General features: G+C 45.4%; 1 long non-coding RNA gene across 2 annotated transcripts in view; it reads left to right on the top strand.

Annotated features, from left to right (window-relative positions):
- The window catches only part of LOC138563678 (uncharacterized), a 311,901-nt gene that overhangs the window by 132,623 nt on the left and 153,575 nt on the right, over positions 1-25,703 (top strand). Inside the window, exon 3 of one of the 2 annotated variants that reach the window (XR_011299664.1) lies at positions 22,018-22,143. This is a non-coding gene — a long non-coding RNA (uncharacterized lncRNA). Of the gene's footprint in view, positions 1-22,017; positions 22,226-25,703 lie in introns of those variants that run through there. The other variant, XR_011299658.1, reaches the window with a different exon arrangement.

Raw genomic sequence — 25,703 nt, 5'->3', positions numbered from 1 at the left:
TTTGATTAAATCAAACACAATAGTCCCTCGATGCCCATCCTGACCCAATAGTGTCATCTCTGCGGTAGAATGAGTTACAGGCCCAGAGGCAATTTCAGTTCCATCGACTGTGGTGATGACATCCGAAGTGGTCTTTTTGCAGAGAGATAGATTCATCCTAGAAGCCAACTCATGGTCCACATAGTTTCCTATGGCCCCACTATCAATGTATGCCCTCACTGCGTGCATACGTGATGGCTTCCTTGGATCTATAAGGACCATTGGTATGATGAAGTGCAAGGTCTGAGTATCCTTCTTCAAGCTCGGCAAGCGGACCTCTACGCTTGTCGGGCGTGATCGTTTCCCGAATCAGGCTCTGTTTGATTTTTATCAGCAACTCCGACTACTTTTTTAGATGTTTTTATAGGGCAATCCCGTAGAAAATGTCCTGAGGCCCCAAAATACAGACACAATTGCATCTGCCGTCTTCTTTCTCTTTCCTTTTGAGTTAAGGGTCCCTTGACCCCCCCGATCTGCATCGGTTCTGATACATCTGTTCCTTTGAGGGTAACATTGGGTTTAACCAATACCCGATTCTCGAACTTAGCTCGATCAGCCTTTCTATTCTGAAGTCGGTGGTCTAACTGGACCACTAAGTCTATATATTCTGCACAATCCTGAGGTGGGTTCACAACTTGGGCCAAAACGTCTTTGAGTTCACCCCGAAGTCCACGATGAAATAATGTAATTCATTTTACCTCTGGCCATCCGGTTTCCACCACTAACCTATTGAAAGTGGTGATATAGGTTAGTAGATCCTGGATACCTTGTCATAATGATAAAAGTTCGTTATCTAGGGCCTGTCCCTGTGAATGTCTGGCAAATAGTCTTTCCATGCTCAATTGAAAACCTTGAAAATCCCGAAGAAGAGGGTCATCCTGGTTAACTAATGGAATTGACCAATCCGCTGCACTGCCACTAAGATATGATAGTACAAAGGCTACTTTGGTTTGGTCGTTCGAAAAAGCTCCAGGTCTGCATAAAAAGTGCAAGCGCCATTGGTTCATAAACACAGCAAACTTTTTTGGGTCCCCAGCAAAACGTTCGGGTGTAGCTAAAGGAATGCTCCCTGGTAGAACCACTTGCACAGGATTGCTCGATGAAACAGGAGTTGGATTCCCCCCAAGTCCAGGTAATGGTGTTTGCCCAGCATGGTTTTGCAGTAATTGTCTAGCAAGATCATCAGTGCGCTCCTTTGACACAATCAGTTCTCTCCTGAGGGCATTAGTCTCTTGGCGCGCGGAGTGCACTTCTGCCCTAGGTTCCCCTAACAATAGGGCTAGTTGGTCGGTTTCTGAGGTTTCCATAACGCCCGGGTGGGGATTTGTAGATAGGCTTCGCGTTCTGTTACGCTCACCTGGCTCCCACAGGGGCGTCGGTCGGACCCGGACAGCTGCGGTCTCCACCCACGTGATGCATAGTGCAGCGATGACTGACTGGATCTTCCCTCCTAATCTTGTCTGCTTAACCCGTAGAAATATTCTCCTGCAAGTGGAGAGATGGATTTAGCCACTTGTGGATTCAAGTGATTGCACCCCCACAGTCCTCCCCAACTAATCACCTCCGAAATGCCCTCACAGCAATCTCACCTTATATTCTTGAAAGATGAGCTCTCCATCCTGCGTGGATTTGCAGGGGCGCATCGATTCCAGTTACTTCACTGGTTTGAAGGCTCGGGAGAGTTCCGGAGAGTATTGACTCTGAGGTTCCTGGTGAGGACCAGTATGTATTAAGTTCCTAGAGTTCAATATGTCCGATGTTCACTCTTGTTCCCCCCTTCCTTTCTTGTATTGCAGCTGGCTCATGAAAAGATGCTCTTGTGGCAACTGGTGGTGCTCAGGGAAGAGTCTGTATTACCCGGCGCTGTCCGGTAAAAGTTGCACGAGGAAAACGTGTTGTTTTGTCTCTCTTTACAGATGCGGCACGTGAAAATATGGGGAGTCACAAAAGGATGCCTCCGGTGGTAAATCAGGTAAGTCTATGGTGGTAAGAATTATATTTGTTGGTTCCCTCGGCTCACCTTGTGGTGTTCTTTTGTCTCCTAGGTGCCGAAGTTCGGCGAAGAAATGATGGAGGCAGCGCCGACCCGAAGGATGCTATGAAGACTGGTGAGTATGGCGCGGCGCTGCAGCTGGAGTTGCGGTGCGTGCAGAAATGATGTTCTTTACAGGTCCGGAGACAAGATGGATCCAGAATCAGGTGTGGAATAGAAATAAGTTTGTTTTCTAACCTTGTCCCTTTCTTTCCTCTTTGTTTTAGGAGCTCTGGATTCGAGGCGGGCGTGGCAGAAGACTGGATGCAGAATAATGCGAAGCGTGTGTTGCTGGTCGGGTGTGGTTTAAATAGCCTCAAAAGTAGTCCCAGGTAAGAAGTCCCTAGAACCACACCCGAGTAAAAAATAGTCCCCGTAGAAAAATAGTCCCTTTCAGGCTTCATGTTGGATTGAAGTCATTTGCAGCATGGTCTGCCTGAGGTAAGTAATGACTACGAGCCTGGCGCCTTAGGCGCCTGGACTGATCCCTACTATGTGCCTGGCGCCTGAGGCACCAGGACTGAACCCAGATAGCCCCTAGACGGGGCTGCTGAGGTTTTACTAAATGTCTAGATGCCTGCTCCCAGGGATGATGGGCTTGGTCTGGATGTCTGGGGGTAGGCATTATGACAGGTAGGTCTAGCTCAGTTCTGCCTATCAATAAACCCAGTGATGTCACCCACTTTTATAAAAAGGGTCGGAGCTCACAGGGACAGGACACCCTCTCCAGACATTCCAGATCCATCTTTGCATGATTCCAGACTCTACTGCCAGGTCAAAGCATAGCTGACCTATCCCAGCAAGGCCAAAGCATAACAAACCCTATCCAAGCAGGGCCAGTTATCCAGAAACCCCCACAAAAATCCCAATAGCAAAAGGGAAAAGCTGTGGTACCCTTGGGGAGCATTCTGTGACCAGATCGGCCTTTTGCTCACTACCTTCATGCCTGCTGCACCATGACCATCCTGTGACCAGACCGGTGTTTGGCTCACTACCTGCATACCCGCTGTACCCTTGCCATACAGTGACCAGACTTGCCCAGCTGCTTGCTGTTAGGAGTGTTTGCCGCTACCTGGTGACCAGAGCTTTTGAGTCCAGAACCGGTTGACTGTCCAAATCCCCAAACTCAAGTGCGGATTGTGAGTATTTACCCATCCCATAGCAACCCATAGCCTACCCCATCTTGATACTTTGTGCCACTCTTTAAATAATCCTACGCATACTCTGATTCCTTGTTAAAACTGTTCGAATTTGCTGTGCATCTTGTCATTTATCTCTAAGTGTTAGCGCCACATTTCTATTCAGTTCGGTCTTGCGTAGATCATAAGTCCTTAGTCATATTTGGAATGATCAAATTAATTCCCACATAAAGCAGAACGCGGGGTGAAAAGGATGACGTTGCGCATCAATCTTAGAGCGTACTGTGTCTTTCTTTAACAATATAGTCTAGATAATTTAGTTTAAGTAAAACTTGCCTTTCCTTTTGAAAACTGATTTTCTCTTCTTAACTGATTTATTTTACCTAAACTGAACCTCATTCCACCTTAAAAATCTCATCCAATTCTTCAGCTATAGTCACTCTTTCACTTCCATAGTGTCCTTGTGATATGCATCTATCACCCAGCCTATAAACCGCATTCAGAGTCTGTGTATTTCACCCGTTTTTCTTAAAAAATGTTTTTGACATTTAAAACTGAAAAAGAGAAAATTGCAACTTTTCAACGTGTGAATGTGACTGCACTGTGTTATCATTTCAAGTTTCTTTTTGAACTGTCTGCCTTTCTTGCCTTTTGTGATATCTTACCTTATAGTTGCTAGTGATATAACATCCCTGATACTGTGATCAAACATATGTACATCATTATTTAAACACACATATAATTAATAATTTGTCAAAATCCAAGTGTCATTTTAGGCCATTGCAAAGGGTTTAAAATCTGTTTTTGCCTCTTATTTTTTGAGGGAAAGATTTTGATTCTGTTTGCTTTCTCATATTCATGACTCCTTGCTGCTTCTTTCTATCCACTCAGAATTTGATTAATTGTGGGTTGAGAGAACATTGCAGGGGGAAACCTTAACTTGAATGCTATCTATCCTAATTGAAAAAGTGCTCCTATTCATTTATGCTTTGGATATGTTCTTGTAGAAGGTCACCCAAGTTTATTTCTGTGGTTTTCATTGTAATTATCACTCCATTGGTGATTGCTGTCCAATATAAAAATAGTGTGATTTTTCTGTGAATTAAAATAAATATATATTGTATTCCCACCAACTGGCCTGGTTCATGGTCCATTGTGACTCGGAGTATTTGTAAAAGGGGGTGTGAAACCGGTTGGGAATCGGCGCAATTCGAATTCGTAGAAAATAAAGAAAAGCATTCTAATCGCGCGCTACAATTAAGGCTAAGGGCGAAGGTCCTGGTCCTGATCCTGTACAAATTGGAGGCTCGTGTCGGGGATTGGAAAAGCTTAGCACAGCAGGCTAACCTTCAAGGTAGTGATACTTTGCGTGGTTGGAACACTGTGTTACGGTGTAGAAGCGGCTCCCCAAAACAAAAATCCTAAGTACCAGGCCTGTGTATAAAACTAAAGCTAAATCAACCCCAACAACTAGACAAAAAGCAACAGAATACAGATCACCTTTGCATAAATATATTAATAAAGAAAGGACACTCTCCTAAATGGCCACAGTAGAGATCAATATAGCTAGGGAGCACCAACTGCTCAAGCTATTTGTCAGAAGGGAATGGCCAGAGCAAGATGAAAAAGTCTGGCTAAAAGAAATTATGCAACAGGTCACCGCCATGGTCATGGACATGTGGCAGGACGGTGGCCTATTACATCAAGCTTTGAGCGAGTTGTACATGACTCCGAAAATTAAAGAAGATCAGAATAAAATTGTTAGAATCACGGCCTACATGTATCTCCATAAGGGAGTGATGCGAGAAAAGCATGATGAAAATACAACTCTTGCGCATAATCAATCTCAGCTCATAACTAAAATCCAGACTGAACTAAAATTAGCGGAACAAAAATTGCAAAAGAGCCATGATTCTGAGGCAAACAGTTAAAAGAGGACTTGGCTCTACAATAGCAAATAATGCAGATCAAGAGGCCCAATTAGATGCATTGAAAGAGGAGTGTAGGGAAAAGGTTGACTATTTCTGTAAGAGAGTCAACAGAAGCTGAGTCAACAATGAACATATAATAGGGTTTGCTCAGGACAAATAACCATGCTACAAGACCAGATAAAAAAATTGGAAGAGGAAAATAATTAATTGATTAATTATGAGAGACCTCCACTCTCAATCAGAATTTGATGAAGAACGCCAGAAATTAGGCGCCATAACACAACAAACGGATGACCTGGCTGAACAAATGGGTGCTCTGTGTCAGGAGAAAGAGGCCCTATACCAGGAAATGTGCAGTTTAAAAACCAATCTGGAGAAAGGGAGTCAGACATTCAGGTACTGACTGGCATAAAAGAAGAATGTGATCAATTAATGGGACATAGGAGACAAATGGAACTCGAGTTAGAGCAGGCCATAGAGGCTCTAAATGTGCAGAAAAAGGAGGTTTACCTCCTGCAACAGAAATTGTCTCATTGTTCCCAAACCATACAGGCAGCGCAAAGAGACAATGAGGTCCTCTGTGAAGAGAAAGCGGGGCTCCACCAACAGGTGGTAGCTCAAGAGTGTGTCATAGAGGCCAGTAAAGCCCTGATAGCTGAGCAAAAGGCTCATATCTTTGTCTATTATCAAGAGGTAGGTGCTGAGAAGGAGAAACTAGCGAGGCTGGAGAAAGAGGGTGCTAGATTTAATCCAAATTGGAGGGACCCAGAACAAGTAGAGAGGGACAGGGAACCCCTGATCATAGTATGATGACCTCTGTACTAAGGGACTCAAACCCCTTTTATACTGTGTACACTGCTGACTTCATGTCTACTGGTTCACATGAGCCAGAAACCATGAGGCCGGCAGAATTAAAAAGGCTAAGAATAATGGAGCTGATAGGACAGGGCCCCCAGAAATTGATGGATGGGCGTCCCTGTAAAGATACCAAACTATTAGGGCTGATGCCTCTGACAAGGAAGTCTCCTATGAGGAGAAAGTCAGGGAATTAGATCTGAAAAATACTACCTCCAAAGGGACCAGTTGGTTCTATTTGTAGAAAAATAGAATGACATGAGGCCCAAAAAGAGCATTCTGAAGACCTCCACCCAATCAGGGCAGTGGGGGGGATCCTCCGCCAACCCTGGAAGCAGGGAGGAGTCAGAAGACTACTCTCCTGTGCGCCATAGGGGAGAAGAAACTAGGCTCCACCATTCTGGGAGCCCCACCCAAGCTCACAGAATCAGGGTGCGCCTAATAGAAGATCATGTCGGGTCCTTAAGCAGTAGCGCCTCTGAGTCTGAGGATGAGTTGAATCACGTGAAGGGTGGCCATCTTGAAACACTTTTCCACCCACAGAAACCCCCAAGAGTCTCGCAAAGTGGCCTATAATCTGCAATCGGGGAAGATCAGGCCCCACGAGAATTTGTGCAGGAGGTAATACGTGCCTTTGCATAAACCACTAGGAGGGTGTGCACAGATAGCAGAGAGTTTATTACTACCTACTGTCATGCGCTTGCAAAATATATCATGACCCAGCTGGTGAGGGATTTCCATGATAAAAGATCTCTGGACTGGGTGATAGAGCAGGCTACCCGCATTTATGAAGTCCAAAAACCTGCAGAAAATAAAAACCATACCAAAAACCCCAAACCATCCAACACCCCTGCTGCTGCTAAGGTGGCGAAGGTGAAGGTTACCCCCATTTTAGACCTAGAAATGGGGGGTGCCTAAAAATGTACCTACCCAAAACCAGCAAAATCAGAGGCCGAGAAGGCCTTCTGGCCAATCAGAAACAGGAGGCAGTCACCCACCAATGGGACTCTCCTCATTATGTAAGTCCCAGATACAGGGGCAACCAGCCTATCTTGGGGTATGTATGGACTCCCCCAGCCCGAGGGGGGTCCCGCCAGGTAAGTACTCCCTCAGGAAACTTTCCTCCAAACTTTCCTCAGGAGGGCAGTAATCCCCCAAATCCTGGGTTAAGTTTCTTTCCCCAGTATCCTCAAAACACCAACCTGCAGGGCAACCTTCCTTTCTTTCCCTGGTTTCAGGAGCCCAGACAACCCAATCCAGGAGAGAGGAGGGCAAGGTTGGAGGGTTACCAAAATCCCCAGTACCCAGGGTACCCCGGGAGAAGGGATAGTTGCCCTTCCTGTGAACCCCCTAGATACGAACAAAGACCCCCGTACCAGCCGGAACGGGTGTCCAAACTGAAGCACCAGGTCCAGAATCTCACACAGGATCTGGGTCGCATGTTGAGGGCTCAGCAGAACCCTCAGATGAACATTGTGGCTCAGAACCCCGCAAACATAGGGTCTGGCAACCCAGAACAATGACAGGGAGAGATCCCCAACAATTCCCGAGGAGGAGGCACGGGGGCAAGGGGAGTGTAAAGCCCTAGAGGAAGCATCCTTCCTCACCCGTGAAAATCCCCTGGACACCCCGGAACCGGAACCAAAATGTCCTGCAACCCAAAAATCTGCAACCCAGAGAACAGAGGGTGGGTACGAGAAATAAAGACCTCAAAAGGGCCCTATTTGGGGAGGAAGTTAGTGTCCTTCAATTTGAAGGGGAAGAATCCTTAGAGGATTTTGGGAAAACAATCTTCTCCTTCAGGGACGGGGAAATTCCACCTAAAAAAAAAAAAGGGTCCCGAGATACAAATAAAGACTGGGTGGAGGTGGGGACTGATTCAGAGTAACCCATCCATGAATCCCAGAATTGCCATTCTGATAGTAAAATGGTAAAGGAGGGATCCTCCCCACAAACTGGTACTAGTGACTGCCTCCAGGTAAAAGGGGGCAGCACAGAATTAGGGAAACAGGGGATTCCAAAATACCATCTATTTCAGAATATCACATTTTTATTACAGATTCCCAGACTCTGACACAGAAAATTATCCAAAATACCACTGTGTCAGAGTCCAAATAAAGAAATTGACCACCCAGTTTGCCTGAAATGCTCATTACCTTTGCCCACTTCAGGAGAAGGAGGGGAGATTCTATGCCCCGTTCAAGTGCAAGGGCAATGTGCAGTTTCAGCACTGGTGGACACTGGATCCCAAGCCACTCTTCTGACAAAAAGGGCATTTGAGCAGCTAAATTCAGGAAGGGGGAGAGATACCAGATCCCTCTAACCCCTTTCCTGGACAACTCCAGAACTCTGACGGAATGAAATTCCTGTCGAGGGGACTGCGGATTTGGAAATAAAAATTGGGTGACATAAAGTGAAACTCCTGGTCATAGTCGTGACTCCAGAGGGAACACCCTGTCTATTAGGGAATGACATCATGCGCAGGTTTAAATGGCACACGCCACATGGTTGAACATAAATCTGATCATATTGAGTTTCATTTCCAGAATAATCAAATACCTGACGCGACAGTGATTGCTGTAGGACAACAAACTGGTTGTATACTAATTGACCTTTTCACAATTGACCTCGGGAGAATTGACCTCGAGAGAATTGACCTAATTTAGAAGGTCAATTTGGACATATATGCGGGGGAAATCCCCTGCAACCCCCACCCAATGCAAACCCCCCTGCACCCCTTCACCCAATCCCCTTATATTATTTATAATCCAAAACCAACCCAATACATATGAAATAAATAAAATAATATAAAGGTCAATTGTGCAGAATGTCAATTTGGACCACTATAATTAGGTCAATTGTGTGAAAGGTCAATTGTAAAAGGTCAATTTGGGTAATACCCAACAAACTGGTGATGGAAACTCCTCTCCATTCCTGACAATCAACCTTCCTTCCAGTTATAAGTGGCATTCCGCACTGGAAAGAAATACTTTGAAATTTCATACTGATTCACAATCTGAAAATCCCATTTGTAGAGTCAAAAGTGATGATAAACCAGCACAAAGTTTAGCTGACATTCAGAAAATTAGCGATCAGTTGTTCCCCCCTATTCAGTTAAATGAGGGGAAGGAGTCTGTTCTCGCCCTAGTGTACGTGAACAACGGAAAGAGCTTGATCGACGAAGCCACGTTCAGACAGCTCCCAAAAGATCCAGCCATTCCCACACTTAAATTGATCAATAAGTGGGAAATGGGCCTGGAAACTCCCAATTCCAAACATCTCCTGCCTAGCAGGTGCATGCTCAAAATTTCTATAGGTAACAAAAGCATAGAACATAATTGTTGGGTCGTGCAAGATGTCCCTGCTGCATTCTATTTAGGAAGTGACATTCTCAATTGGTTTGCAATTAATTTGGACCTGATAAATTACAAGGCCTGATCCCGACTACGGGGCATCCCATTGATGATTCAGAAAAAGCATTTCGGTCAACCAAATTGCTACCGTATGCGGTTGAAGTTCAAATTGGAGAGGAGGTCTCCATCCCAGCACGGACCGGACAATTCTCACTTGAAGTAAAAATTAAAAGAGAACTGAAAAGACAAAATCCTGATGCATATATACACCTCAATGCCCATCTCCAACAGCAGAGGTTGGGGTTATACCCAACACCTTTAGTCAATGTAGAACACAACATGATTCAAATATTGATGGATAACAGCGACCATAGGAGTATCACTCTGGGCGCAGGCACCATTATTGGAATGGTGGATGATGACCGACATTTTCCCATGGATCTAGGAAATGAACTGATAGGACCAATCTCCAATGACTGTTTTGACAATGACAGTGACAATGACATACCACCAGACTGGATCTTCACCCGGCAAGGGGGGAATTTCCTGGTGTACTCTTCCTGCCCTTGCGGGGAGGAAGAAGTGACTTGTGACATCAGGCAGGATGAGGTGATATTCCAGGTCCACAATGACTGCCTCTCCTACCTGAAACCCTCTGTCCAGGTAAATACTATAACCACAGACCGCTCAGATAGCAAAACCCGAGATCTTTCCAGGCTACCGGCAAATTGTTGAACAGCGGGTCAACCTAGCTGATGCCTGTGAGACTCCGGAGCAAAAGCAAAAGTTGAAAACAGGTGTTCTTAGATTTTCAAGATATCTTTGCTGTGGACTTGTATGACTGTGGTCGCACCAAGATCCATACTACAACAATTCAACCGGACCCTGAAATGACTCCTGTGTTTGTGAAGCAATATCTCTTTCCTCTCGCACCCATAGAGTCCATGACAGAGATCATCAAAAACCATGAGTCCTGTGGTATAATTTGTCCAGTCCACAGCACCTTTAATAATCTGGTGCTGGGGATTTAAAAACCAAATGGCCAGTGGGGACTCTGCGCAGACCTTAGGGAGCTCAATAAACGGGTTCACATGTTCTGATTCCCTCTCTCCTACATTGATCAAGAACTGGCCCAGATCCAGGGGTCAAAGGTATACACTGCAATTGACCTGACCAATGGGTATTGGACCGTGCCCTTCAGTAGGGAGGACCAATACAAGCTGGCCTTTACCTTCGGGGGGCAGCAGTACACGTGGACCCAGACTCCCTTCGGATACATAAACTCTGGCAACAAATTCAACTTCTTCCTACATAAGGCCATGCCCAAATTGGGTGAAAGGGGTAACCTGGCCTATGTGGATGATGTCTTGATAAAAAGCACAACTGTGGAGGAACACATAGCAGAGATCCATTATGTTCTGACCCAGTTGAGGGTTGCCGGAGCAAAACTGTCCTTCCAAAAGTTACAGTGGTGCATGACCTGTGTCAACTTCTTGGGACATGAAATAATTGCTGAGGGTCTTTGTCCCCAGGAGAAGAAAGTGGCAGCACTTCTAAAACTGAAAGACCCCACAACTCTGCGTGAGCTAAGAAGCCTCCTTGGATTGACTAATTACAGTAGGAAGTTCATTGAGGATTACGCAGAGATTACAAGACCCCTGATCCATCTGTTGAAGGGGTGGGGTCAAGTGGGAGTGGGGGCCGGAACAATCCGAGGCAGTAAAACAACTCAAAAGAAGTCTCTCAAAAGTGCCTTGTCTAGCTTACCCTGTCAAAAACAAGGAGTTCTTCTTGGTGACAGGGTTCTCGAATACATGCCTGACAGCAGTATTATATCAAAAGCATGACAAGGTCAATAAAGTCATCTCCTATGCAAGCAAGACTTTATCCTATGTGGAGGAAAAATTCAACGAATGTGAGAAGGCACTCCTGCCAAAGGTGAGGGCATTGAAAAATTGTCTCCCGTTCATCCAGGGGGAACATATCATAGTGGAGACTCCACACCAGCCTTTGCAATACCTCCAAAGTGACAGAATCCAGGATGGAAATGTGAGTAATTCCAGAATTACTTTCTGGATTCTGTCAATGCAAGACTTTCCTGTAGAGGTCAGATATGGCCAAAACAAGAAAAGTCCCCTCGCGCACAGTCTGGCTGACTTGCATGATTGTGCCAGAGAGAACTGTCTCGAGGACAAAAGTCTTAAAACCTAGGACATCTTGGAGGCGTACCTGAATTCCTCGCACAAAGACTTTGAAGAAGACAAGTGCCAGGGAATGCCCACAGTTTATGTGGATGGGTGCTCCGACCATGTTGTCCACAATGGGGAAAAGGAACTGGTGGCTGGCATTGGGAATGCCTTGGTGAATGATGCCCCGGAACCCTCAGCTGGGTACAACATCGGTCCCCGTAGTAGTCAAGTGGCAGAGTTGATGCAGTTCATCAGGCCATCCTCACTGCCGTCCAACACCAACTCCACGAACTGGTCATAATCACTGATTCAGATTCTGTCCGCAACGGGTTTGTGGAGCATGTGAAAACCCAAGGCATGCTATGTGCTAAAAACAAACCGCTTAAACATGGCAAGCTAATACAAAATATTGATGATCTGGTCATCACTAATGGGATGGCCATCTATTGGAAGAAGATCAAGGGTCATTCCAGAATAGAGGGGGCAGACAAAACTGGAAACGCCCTAGCTGCTCAGCTGGCCAAAACCAAAGCCATCCAGGGGGATATCCTCGAGATTGAGTCCCTGTTGGGGGAAATCCAGGTCACCGCTGCCACTAGGTTCCAGACAGATGCTCACAATGAACTCTCAACTGCCGAGTGGAGTAAGGAGACCCCAGATGCTGATTTAATCACGGCACAAAATGGGGATCCCATTATTGGAAAATGTTATCAACACATTGAGGACCCTGAGAACTTTCCGTTGATGGATACCGATTACATCGGGAAAGAGGACCTCAGGGTGTTGATGAAGTGTCCAAAAATGTTCCGAATCCAAGACAGTTTGTTGGTAAGGAGATCCATATCTGGTTGTGACCAGTGGGTGCCACCTACCCCGTTCTGAAGCCTGATGCTAAGTCACGCCCATGACGCAGCCACAGCCGGTCATCGGGGGTTTCACGCTACTCTAAAAATCTTGCGGGAGGTTGCATACTGGCCACACATGGGGCAGGACCTCGACCAATATTTGAAGGGGTGTCTTGTGTGTGCACAATTTCAGCCAACTTTACTCACACACCAAGCTCCCATCTGGAAGAGGGGGATGACACTGCCTTGGTCAGATTTACAAGTATATTTTATTGGGCCTGTGATTCGCTCCTCTAGGAGGAACAAGTACATGTTAACAAATTGCAAGGCAGAAACGGCAGCTGCCCTGATGATCAGCCACATCTTCTCGCGTTTTGGCCTGCCCCAAAGGATTAGTCAGACCGAGGTAGTCACTTCGTCCAGCGAAGTGATGACAAAGATGTGGGAGATACTTGGGGTAAAAAGGAAACTTCACATTGCATACCGCCTATCCTCTAGTGGGAGAGTTGCGAGGTACAATAAAACCATTGTGATCATTCTAAAAAATGTTGTGACAGATTCTGGGCCAAGTTAGGACATCCGATTACCATTTGTCCGGATGGCCATCAGATCTACACCATCTTCTGCGACCAAGATGTCTCCATTTGAGCTAATGACTGGGCAAAGGATGGTGCTACATCAGCATCTGTTCTACAGAACACAAGAGCAGACACTGATAAACGCCTCCACAACACATGCGTATGTCGAGAATCTAAGAAAACACCTTCAACATGCTTTTGCGTACGCTCAGCGGAATCTGGAAAAATATGCAGAGGGGATGAAGACTCAATATGACTTAAAAACCACCAAAAAGGAATCCTAAGTAGGAGACAGGGTCTACTTGTACAATTTCCAAGGGAACCAGACAAAGGAGTGGACATTTTTGAATTTTTACCGAGCTGGTGCGGTCCTTTTGAAATTGTAGACAAAATTTCACCTGTCTCCTATGGAATCTGCATCCCCAAAGGAGAGATGGCAAAAGAGAAATGGGTCCATATTAATCAGTTAAAGAGTTGGCTCCCCAGACATACTTTGCAGCAGAGTGAGGAGCCAAGAGAAAGTCAAATAGAGGAGACATCTGGAGAATAAGAAAGAGAAAAAGATGAACCAGATAGGTGGGTTTATAAGTATATTTATCTAACAGGAATATATAATTTTTATATCACCAAAAATTACAGTAAGCGTCAATAATTATCTGTGTCTTGTGAAGGATTATGTTTGTTTGTTTGTTTGTTTGTTTTATTCACTTATAATGCGCACCAGACCCGCAGGTATCCGGGCGCAGCAGTACAGAAAATGCGAAGCTTAAGTTGCAGGGTGGGGTCATGGGATATATACACTGTACAAATACAAAATACAAAATATAGACTGCAAAATATCACAGGAAGGCAGCAGTTGCGATTTACATGCAGAATAAATACAAAATATGATCAAGACAGTCTATGTACAGGTACTGTATGGGCGAAAGCTCAATGGTCAGGTGGGCAAAGTGAGTGGGACCATAGGATCATAATGAAGTGTATATTCTAGGGTGGGGTGGGGGATAAGTGGGCGCCGATAGGCTATTCATTGGTAGTCCTTAGCAGATTGATGTAGTTAATTCTGAATTTAGGGAAGGGCTGTGCCTCGCGTAGAGGATTAGGCAGTGAGTTCCATAATTGAGCTGCTTGCACCGAGAAGCTACTGCCCCCCGCCTTAGATAACCTGAATCTGGGAATGTTGAGGCTGTTGGCATTAGCAGTTCTGGCAGGGCGTAAATGATTTCTTTTAGTGAGTTTATTGCAGAGATAGCTTGGTGCTGCATTGTTCAGGGCTTTATGAACCAGGGATACTACTTTAAGGTGGATTTTGTTTTGGGAGGACAACCAATTGTTTTGGCGCCTGATGTTTGAGATATGTGATCTTTTGGGTACACCAAGGGCAGCTCGTAGGGCATTGTTTTGAAGAATTTGGAGTCGGTGGGTGATAGATTTGTTTGCTCCGATGTAGAGGGCATTACAATATTCAAGCCTCGAAAGGATTAATGCTCTCGCTAAGATAAGGCAGTTGTTATCGGAGAGAAAATGCTTGCCTGCTCTAATGAGCTTGCATGTGTGGGCGGTGGCAGATGCCAATGACTTCACCTGCTTGTCAAAAGAGAGGGTGGCATCCAGATAGAAGCCAAGTGTCTTCACATCTTTGGAAACCTTGATAATGTTCCCGTCAATTTCAAATGAAGTATAGTCCTGACTAAGTTTCTTCATATTAGAATGTGTCCCTAGGATGAGCAACTCTGTTTTGTCATCGTTCAGGCATAGTCCGTGGGTTGCCATCCATGCCTGGACGATGATGTACACCCTATTCACCAAGGCCAAATCCTTGTTGTAGTCCCCGGAAAGTGGGAGGAGAATCTGGGTATCATCTGCATAGTTTGTGTAGGTGATACCAAGATGGTCCAGATCATCAAAAAGGGGCTTAGTGAATATGTTGTAGAGAGTCGGGGAGACGCATGAGCCCTGAGGGACTCCACATCGGATGGGGTTTGGGTCCGCCGCTGCTGAAGGGGAGAACACCCTCATGGTCCTGTCACTAAGGAAGGATTCAATCCAAGATATGGCCTCCTTGGAGAAATGTGCGGTTGAGTCTAAATGGCTGCAAAGTACCCCATGGTCTACAAGGTCGAATGCCGCCGAGAGGTCCAGCAGCAAGAGGAGAGCCATTTTGCCTATGTATTGTTGTTGTCTCCATACTGTAATAACCGTAATGTGTGTGTCACACTGCTGTCAACCGTCCGGGAAGGAAGTCAGTGGGAACATTTTGTAACCGGTTCTTATTCATTCACTAGATTCGTACTTCATAGACCAAGGAGGATTTCCCCGGGGTCCTGGAAAGGAAAGATCAAAGAAAAATCTGGGGGTGTCACTCCACACCACAAAGAAAGACCTAAGGGAAAGATGTGGGTTTCGCTTCACACTCCAACGACAGACAACGGGAGGATCATGGCGTACCACTCCCTTATGGAAGAAGGACTCCACCTGATGAACCCCCTTTGCTCTACTGATGAACCCCACTTGTCCCTACTCTCCCTCGACAAGAAATCTCAGAAGAGTCAGGGGGGATTTGTGGGATATATTTACCCACTCAGCAGTACCTCCGCACATCACCACGCTGCACTTCAGCAGTTAAGAGAAGAATGGCTGTGCTGGCTCCTTTGAGCACCAGGGCCTTGCATCAAAACTGTGTTTTGTAGCTACATATTAATGGCTGCATTGTCTTGCCAAGCACCTATTGGGCAAGATGGGACAGCGAGCACACCGAGAAAGGCAGCCAGTCTTTCTTACAGGAACCCAAGTAGAAAATGGAAAAGCAGAACTGCGTTGCTGCTAGCTCAACATTTCCCATTGAAAAAGGAAGTATTTTACAATTAAAATGATGCTGCTTTGATGCTCTTTTCATCTGTTCTACATTACTCTGCTTTTATCAGTGAGGCCCTGCCATGCCCATCCATATTCATATTGTGCTCCAGCAGAAGAAAGCCTTATTCCTGAAGGGCAGGCTGTGTCAGACCAAGTCTGGGAAATCAACAGACGCATTACTTTCAACCGCACAGAAAAACGCTTGACCTTTGGGCTACAAAATGTCAAAAATCATTGCTTCAAAAGAAACCCTAGCTCTAAGAGCATATGTCAATTTCAGTGGACCTGTGTCTTAAACAGATTGCTGTATAAGTGAAACTGACTACGGCTGCAAAACAATGTTGGGAAGTCAGAAGGAAGAGAAAAATCCTTTTGAAATGGTCAGCCCAACAGACTTCACCATGTGTTAAAATGCGCTTTTGCAAATAAGGAAAAATGCCTGTTTTATAAGTGTAATGTTGAAAGAAGGCCCTGTCTTGGCCTAGCAATCTAAAGGGGGTTTTGCTGTGAAACATATATGAGAGGTTTTATTTCAACAGGCTTGCTGCTGATTCAAATCAAAATAAAATAAAATAAAGAAATAAATGTTTTTGGCTGTACTGGGAAATCAGCCCAAACAGGTTTCTGCCATGGCCCAACAGACATTTGAGTGCTGATAACAGAAGTGCCCTACCCCCAAGGGAATCCACAAGGGAGATCTGGGACACATAAGTGTTAATTGCCACACTTGAAAACTTTGAATGGACCAAGAGAAAGAAATATCACACGCTCGTCAGACTTCTCTCTGGGCTTCAGCTTGAAACAATAGATCTGGGACACCTAAGTGCGACTTTTTATCTCTGCAATTGGACAATGCAGAAAGGCAAATGTTTCACAATCTAGTTGCAATTTTGATGGCTGTAATTAAAGACGTGTTAGCCTTCAGTGGCATATAAGGGACAGAAATGGCAGAGAATTGGATATTCTGAGGAAAGTGTATATGGTGACACTTTGAAATTCGAGATTAACGTGCCTTATGATAATATGTACACATGCATACATTTATAGAATTTTAGGTATGACATTTCTCACTGAAAAGGATGAAAAAATATTAGACGGACGAAAAGTCCTACAAACGTGAGAATTGGACTGCCATGCTCTGCGTGAAATATGTACTTAGATATTCTGAGGAAAGTGTATATGGGGGCACTTTGAAATTCGAGATTAACGTGCCTTATGATAATATGTACACATGCATAAATTTATAGAATTTCAGGTATGACATTTCTCACTGAAAAGGATGAAAAATTATTAGATGGACGAAAAGTCCTACAAACTTGAGAATTGGACTGCCATGCTATGTGTGAAATATGTAATCTGCTTATGTAATTTGTTAAAGTGCCACAACTGTACAAATGTATCATTTATGTTAAGATTGATTTTTGGCAAAAGGACTGTGGGATGGCTTTGCACCTCATAAAAACACAACCCCATAAACTGAGTCCCCTCCTAGAGGAGGCAGCCAACATTGGCTGCTCTATCCAGTTCTTGGGTGTAGGTCTAGCTCAGTTCTGCCCATCAATAAACCTGGTGATGTCAACCGCTTTTATGTAAAGGGTGGGAGCTCACAGGGACAGGACACTCTCTTCTAAATTTCCAGCGCGTGCGTATCCAGACAATCCAGATCCATCTTTGCAAGATTCCAGACTATACTGCCAGGTCAAAGCATAGCTGGCCCTATCCCAGCAAGGCCAAAGCATAACTGTCCCTATCCAAGCAGGGCCAATTATCCAGAAAACCCCACAAAAATCATAATAGCAAAGGGGGAAAGCTGTGGTACCCTTGCAGAGCATTCTGTGACCAGATCAGCCTTTTGCTCGCTACCTGCATGTCTGCTGCACCCTTGCCATCCTGTGACCAGACCGGCCTTTGGCTCACTACCTGCATGCCCGCTGTACCCTTGCAGTGACCAGATTTGCCCAGCTGCTTGGTGTTAGCAGTGTCCGCCGCTACCCGGTGACCAGAGCTTTTGAGTCCAGAACCGGTTGACTGTCCAAATCCCCAAACTCAAGTGCAGATTGTGAGTATTTCCCCATCCCATAGCAACACATAGCCTACCCCATCTTGATACTTTGTCTTTGTTCCACTATTTAAATAATCCTGTCCATACTCTGATTCCTAGTTAAAACTTTTAGAATTCGCTGTGCATCTTGTCATTTATCTCAAAGTGTTAGCGCCACTTTTCTATTCTTTTCTGTCTTGCATAGATCATAAGTCCTTAGTCATATTTGGAATAATCAACTAAATTCCCACATTAATCTGAACGCAGGGTGAAAACGTTGACATCGCTAATCAATCTTGGAACATACCATGTCTTTCTTTAATAATATAGTCTACATAATTTAGTTTAAGTAAAACTTGCCTTTACTTTTTAAAACCGATTTTCTCTTCTTAACTGCTTTATTTGACCTAAACTAAACCTCATTCCACCTTAACATCTCATTCAATTCTTCAGCTATAGTCACTCTTTCACTTCCATAGTGTCCTTGTGATGAGCATCTATTACCCAGCCTATAAACCGCATTCAGAGTCTGTGTATTTCACCCGTTTTTCTTAAAAAATGTTTTTGACATTTAAAACTGAAAAAGAGAAAATTGCAACTTTTCAACGTGTGAATGTGACTGCACTGTGTTATCATTTCAAGTTTCTTTTTGAACTGTCTGCCTTTCTTGCCTTTTGTGATATCTTACCTTATAGTTGCTAGTGATATAACATCCCTGATACTGTGATCAAACATATGTACATCATTATTTAAACACACATATAATTAATAATTTGTCAAAATCCAAGTGTCATTTTAGGCCATTGCAAAGGGTTTAAAATCTGTTTTTGCCTCTTATTTTTTGAGGGAAAGATTTTGATTCTGTTTGCTGTCTCATATTCATGACTCCTTGCTGCTTCTTTCTATCCACTCAGAATTTGATTAATTGTGGGTTGAGAGAACATTGCAGGGGGAAACCTTAACTTGAATGCTATCTATCCTAATTGAAAAAGTGCTCCTATTCATTTATGCTTTGGATATGTTCTTGTAGAAGGTCACCCAAGTTTATTTCTGTGGTTTTCATTGTAATTATCACTCCATTGGTGATTGCTGTCCAATATAAAAATAGTGTGATTTTTCTGTGAATTAAAATAAATGTATATTGTATTCCCACCAACTGGCCTGGTTCATGGTCCATTGTGACCTGGAGTATTTGTTAAAGGGGGTGTGAGACCGGTTGGGTATTGACTCAATTTGAATTTGTAGAAAATAAAGAAAAAGCATTCTAATTGCGCGCTACATTCAAGGCTAAGGGCGACGGTCCTGGTCCGGTGTTTGACGCCCGATTAGAATCCTTTACAAATTGGAGGCTCGTGCCAGGGATTGGGACAGCTTAACACACCAGGCTAACCTTCAAGGTAGTGATACTTTGCGTGGTTGGAACACTGCCTTGGTTCTGCTGAACCTCTGCTGTACACTCTTTGCTACCTCTGTTTCATCTCTTCTCTACATATATCTGGCCTGTACTCTAACCCTGTTATATATATATATATATTTATATATATATATATATATATTCAAGGAAAACACTTTAGTTTCAGGGATGTTAAATTGAGAACTCCTGGGATTCAGCTAAAGCAACCTTATCTTCACACCCCTGTTGTGCAGCCTATGGACACAATGATGAAATCACAGATCACTTCACTGATGACATCCCTAATTACATTACAAAAGTAACTGGCATTATACAGGGCCTTCAGACATGGTCACTGTGTATTTGCCAAATATATTTCAACACATGAATGGGTACTAGTCATGGCCTTCAGTTATGGACAGTGGTCACAACCTTCACCCATGTGCACTAAATATGTTAAAACATTAATAGGCTACGAACCATAGATTTAATATACAGTGGACACGGTTGAAAGCTGTATCATAGGATGAGGAACAGGGGGTACAAAACAGAGGTGGCTTTAGCGGAATTTCAGGGTTTTTGTTGCGTTAAGTTCTCACCTTAACATCCCTGCAACAGTTTTTTCCTTGAATTTCAAAGGTTTTGTTACAATCTATTGCTCACATTAACGTCCCTGCAACTAAAGTTGTTTCCTTGAATGTCAAGGGTGTTGTTATTCCATAGATTTTTAGAACATTTCCAGAACCCTAGCATGGCCTTCAAAACACTTGCAACCCATCACTCAAAGACGTTCATCAATCACACACTGATTTTGTCCTGATTTGACAAAGGTATTGTTATGTATAGAAGATAGCAGGCTTTGAGAACTCACAATGTTTTTAGGCAATGCGCAGTGAGATTAAATGATTTGCCTTCGGAGTCCGCTGCTGGACTCCACTAGGGGCGAGATGTGCCATCCTACTCAAGATGGACAATATCTCAGCAGTCAGGTATATCAACCGACTAGGAGGGACGAGATTCAGAATTCTGGCAGAGATATCCAAGGACTTTTGGCATTTATGTCTCCAGAGAGGAATCAGCGTAACGGCGGAACATCTGCCGGGAGACCAGAACCAGATGGCGGACTGTAACTCGAGACACTTGAGGGATTCCAACGATTGGCAGATGGAGGAACAGTTTTTCAGGAGATCATGCGTGAGAGAGGTCTGTGTCAGACGGACCTGTTCGCTCCGTGGTTGAACAAGAAGCTCTCCAGGTATATCACCAGAAGACCAGACCCAGAAGCGGTAGCTACGGATGCCTTCCTCCAGGAATGGGGACCAGCGACAGAATACACATTACCGCCGTTTGCTATGATAGCGCGAACATTGGGACAGGTCAGAAGACAGGGAGCGAGAGTGATTCTAGTGACACCCCATTGGAGAGGTCAAGCTTGGTTTCCAGGCCTATTGGAAATGGCTTACGGCGTTCCAATTCTACTTGCACACAGACCAGAAATCGTCATGGGCCCGACAGTAGAGCATCACCCACTGGTTCAATCAGGGAATCTGAATCTGATAGCCTGGGCGATTTCAGGAGATCTTGGGCCAAGCCATGCCTTTCAGGAGCAGCTCAGGAATTGATCAGAGAATCCTCGGCCCCGGGGACCAGGAAGGCTTACAGAGTTTCATGGATTAAGTGGAGTAATTTGTGCATGGAGAGGCAAGTACATCCCGTACGAACAATTATCATTCACGTGGTGAATTATTTGGCCAGTCAAGCGGCCCCAGGCCAAGGCGTATAGAACAATTAACACTTACAGATTGGCAATATCGTCCGGTCATGATTATGTAGAGGGGAAGCCTGTGGAAGAACACTGCTTGATTTGTAGATTACTGAAGGGAGGTAGATGTATGAGACCTCCAACCCTGAAATATTCCCGCCTTTGGGATGTGAGCGTGGTATCGAGAATGTTTCAGCCATGGCCAGACAACAAACAACTATCTAGGATAGCGGTTTGGGCGAAACTGACTACATTATTGTGTTTAATTTCCTGTAAGAGGGTTTCGGAGGTCCGGGCTTTCGAGGTAGACATAAAGTTTTTTTCACTCACGGGGGTTACATTTTACATAGAGAAGAGGACAAGGACGGGTATTAGGATGGTAGATTATGTGGCTTTTCCAGAGAGACCCAAGGTGTGCCCGGTCAGGTGCCTGAAGGAATACAAGGTCATGGCGGATAAAGTCAGGCCCATAGGGGACTCAACTGTTGATAGCGGTGAAGAAGCCTTTTAAGACGGTGGCGTCGGCCACATTAGCAAGATGGGTAAAATGGTGCATGGGCCAAGCGGGCATTGACGTGGGTCGTGTTGGCGCTCACTCGACTAGGGGAGTCATGTCTACGGCCTTCAAGCTAGGAGCACACCTGGAGGACATTTTGAAGGCGGCAGACTGGTCAGATGAAATGACTTTTTAGAATTGTTATTTTAGACCAGTAGATCAGTTGGCTTTGTTGGTGGTAAGTAAGCTTTAAACGAGCATAATCAGAGCCTCTAAGTCTTGACATAGAATACAGATTTTCAACACATTCATTATAGAAAGTCATGATCCTATTGAAGACTTGGATGCAAAGGATTATTCCGCCTGTTCAATCGTTAGATAGCAGTATGAATGATAACAAGACGTTTATCGATGTATTGTTGATGCTATTGAACATGTCAAATATACTATGCAATTGCCCACCCATCCTGAAAGAGTCGTTTAATTGCTGTTATATGTGTTTTGACAGGTGCAGAGTCTAAACCAGTGGCTTCATGAGGAGTTATCGATAATGATCAGAATTTTCAGGTGTCTACCGGTTGACGCTCAAGTTTCTGTTGTCGACCAGCTTCAGAAAGTGGCAGAAAGAAGCAAGGTGGGGTGGTTTATTGTGGATTTTTGGAAATGTGATTGGACTAGAGGAATCAAATGAAAGAATAAACCTATGAAACACAAACTATACATTTCTCACATGTTTTCATGGATAATGTAGTTCATTGTCAGTTTGATGTTCAATGAGTTTTATTGTTGGCTGCTCAAGAAGTAAAGAGTAGAACTGAGCATAATCCTTCGCCTCTGAATCTTTAATAGAATCATTACTTTCTAAAACGAATGTGTTGAAAATCTGTATTTTTTCTTGCTGATGGCTTTAAGTATTGTTTCTGCATTCTGTTGAACCATAGAAAAATGTTGCCAACAGAGACAGTTTTATATTGTATTTTCAATTTCTTAATGGGTTCTGCTGTATCAGCCAAAGGGCTATTCTTAAGGGCTATTGTTAAGGAACTTAATTGCACTCCTCAGAGCACGTCTTATCTCCATGTCTTTTCCCCACCAGCTGTCTGTTGTGATGTTAGCATAAGCCGGGACTCTAGCGTAATGTTTCAGGCCTCCGCTGATACGCGGTGGCGGGCTGGTTCAGGGGCGTGGCGCGGGAACAGCCGCCGCGCAACAAAACACACGACTCGTTGCTGGAGTGCATAAACCCGGACTGACGTGGATACGTCAGTTCCGGTGATTCCTTTATTCATCCTGTGTCACGTGACCTCACGCGTAGGGTCACGTGACACCACATTCCTCCCCAACTTGGAGATATTTATGCAATACAATTAACAACACGGCAATTAACACGGGATCTTGTAAACTATTACGACTTACGAAGTAACGCACATCGTAATGCTCCTGCTTTCAGTCGTGTCCTTCTTGGAGTTCATCTTGGCGTGGTTGTTCGCCTATAGATTCCGTCTACTATATACCCCTGGAGACGGCATGACGGTTTGGGCTTTTCTCTCAGACGGTAGCGGGTGCTTCTTTCCTTGGGCATGTCTTTTTTGGTGATTTCCGCTTCGGTTCTCTCATTGGGCGAGTGCGGTCTGTCTGCATCTCCTGGTGTGGCTAGACTATCCGTTGGTGCCAGTCCTCGAGGAGTCTGCGGTGTTTCTCTTTCGTCTTCTCTCGGGGGTGTTGATGGTTCCTCCCACATTTCCGGAGGCACCTTCCTGAAGTGTGACACATTGCGTGTCACGGTTTCTCCCCCTCGGGTGGCTGTGACCATGCTGTGGTTGGTCGCACTGACTGTCCATGGTCGTACTTCAAAGTTTAGGGACATTTTCTTGGGCGGTGCGCGGTTCTTGACGATGACAGTGTCTCCTGGGGTCAGTTCTCGGTAGCAGGCTCGCCTGGCGATGCTCTCCTGTTCGTTTCTCCCTAGCCGTCTGGCGTCTATCGCTGGGATGTCTGGTTCTGGGGCTGTCCAGTGGGGGTGTACAGGGCGTTCCGCCTGCATGGGTACCCCGAACATGAGGGCGGCGGGGCTGATTCCGGTGGCCGAGTGCGGGGTCTGTCTGTGTGTCCTCAGAAACCGGTATACGGCCTTCAGCCACGTGTGCCTTAGTTCTTTGGCAATTCTGATGACTTTGTTAAGTGACCCCATGAATCTTTCAGCGTCTCCATTTGCTTGGGGCCATCTCGGGGTGATCCGCTGGTGTTTGACGTTCACTTCTTTAAAGTAGTCGCGTAGTTCCTGACTGGTGAAGGAGGGTCCGTTGTCGCTTTTTACTTTCCTCGGAATTCCATGGGTGGCGAATATCTTCTCCAGCGCGAGGATGGTGGTTTCGGCGTTAGTCGAGGTTACGTGTTCGACTTCCGGGTATCTGCTAAACTCGTCGATTACCACGAACAGGTATCCTTCTCCAGCAATGGTGCAGTGGTCCATGCTGACTGCGTCCCAACGTGTGCAGCTCCTTGGGATACTGCTGATTGGTTCAGGGTGTTCAGGCCTCCTGGATGCTTGGCAGGCCGCGCAGGATTCAACTAGTTCCACCACCCTTTGCTGCATGTTTGGCATCCACATCCTAGACTTGAGGTAGGCTGTTGACTTAATGATCCCTTGGTGTCCGCTGTGGGCTAATCTGAGAGCCCTTTCTTCCAGGGACTCTGGCAATATGATACGGTGTCCTTTTAACAGCACTCCTTCTGAGGCTATTGAGAGTTCATGTCTGATCCCAAACAGCGCTCTGAGTTTGGTCTGTGCCGATGTTGTGCGTTGAGCAATTGACATGACTGGATGGCTGCCGCTGTGTGCTGTAGAACGGTATCTTCTTCTGTTTCACGCACTACTTCTTGCAGAGTCGGGGCTCTCTGTCTTGCGCAGGCAACTACTTGACAGACATGTTCATCGGTCTCCTTCGCGTGGTGTTGTTCACTGTCGGTAGCTGGCCTCGGGTGACGGGACAGGTAGTCCGCTGGGTTGTCCGATCCTGGGCGATACTCCACCTCAATGTTGTGTGGTTGTAGCTGCAGCATCCATTTTTCTATGCGTGCAGGTGGGTGGGGGGGCGGAGCCTCGGAAGATCGGGATCAATGGTTTGTGATCCGTGAATACTTTCGCTTGCTTGCCTAGCAGGTACACTTTGAAGTGTCGGCATCCCCACAAGATGGCTAGAGCTTCCTGTTCTATGTGCGCATAGTTTTGTTCGGGTTTTGTGAGGGGTCTGCTGGCAAATGCGATGGGGAATACTTGGCCTTCATTGTCTGTTTGGGTCAATACTGCTCCTAGGCCACTTGGGCTGGCATCCACGAGAAGTTCGGTCTGCTTTTCTATGTCGAAGAATGCCATGGTGGTGGAGGTAGATAGAGTGTCCTTGATTTGTTGAAACGCTTGTTGGTGAGCTGTGGCCCACTCCCACTTCTGGTCTTTCTTTGTTAGCTCTCTAAGCGGACTTGCGACGCTTGCGAGGTCGGGGATAAACCGTGCGCAGTAGGTGGCCATCCCCATGAAGCTCCTCACCTCGGAGGCTGATTGTGGTGCTTTGGAATCTTTGATATCTCGCACTTTCGACGGGTCGGGGGATACCCCTTCCGCGCTGAATATGTAGCCAAAGAAGCATAGTTCACTCCTGTTGAATTCGCACTTCTCTGCGTTGAGTGTCAAACCTGCATCTTCGAGCCTTTTCAGGACCGCCGCTAGGCGTTGATGGTGCTCATCTTTGTTTGGAGCGTATACAAGGATGTCATCGCTGATGTTGGTGGTCCCTTCCAAACCCGTGATGACTTTGCGGATTTCATGTTGGAACATTTCTGCGGCAGAGGATATTCCAAAATTGAGCCGTTTGTACCTCATCAGGCCGAGGTGAGATGAGAAAGTGGTAATGTACCTCGATTCTTTGGATAGGCGTAGCTGGTGATAGCCTGATCTGAGGTCGAGTTTACTGAAGACTGTTGCTCCTGTGAGGTCTACGATGAGTTCGTCGATCGTGGGGGTTACGTGGCGTTCTCTCCCGATCGCAACGTTGGGAAGCCTCATATCTATGCATATTCTTACTGCGTTCGGCTGTTTGGGTTTTTGTGCTACAACCATGGGTGAGACCCACGGGGTTGGTCCGGATGTTTTCTCAATGATCCCTTCTTCCTCAAGCTTGGCCAGTTCTTTTTCTA

This window comes from Ambystoma mexicanum, chromosome 1p (genome assembly GCF_040938575.1).
Source record: "Ambystoma mexicanum isolate Mex_15411 chromosome 1p, UKY_AmexF1_1, whole genome shotgun sequence".
Lineage (NCBI taxonomy): Eukaryota > Metazoa > Chordata > Amphibia > Caudata > Ambystomatidae > Ambystoma > Ambystoma mexicanum.
Note: the sequence above shows the minus strand (reverse complement) of the source record. Positions and strands in the feature narration are given on the sequence as shown.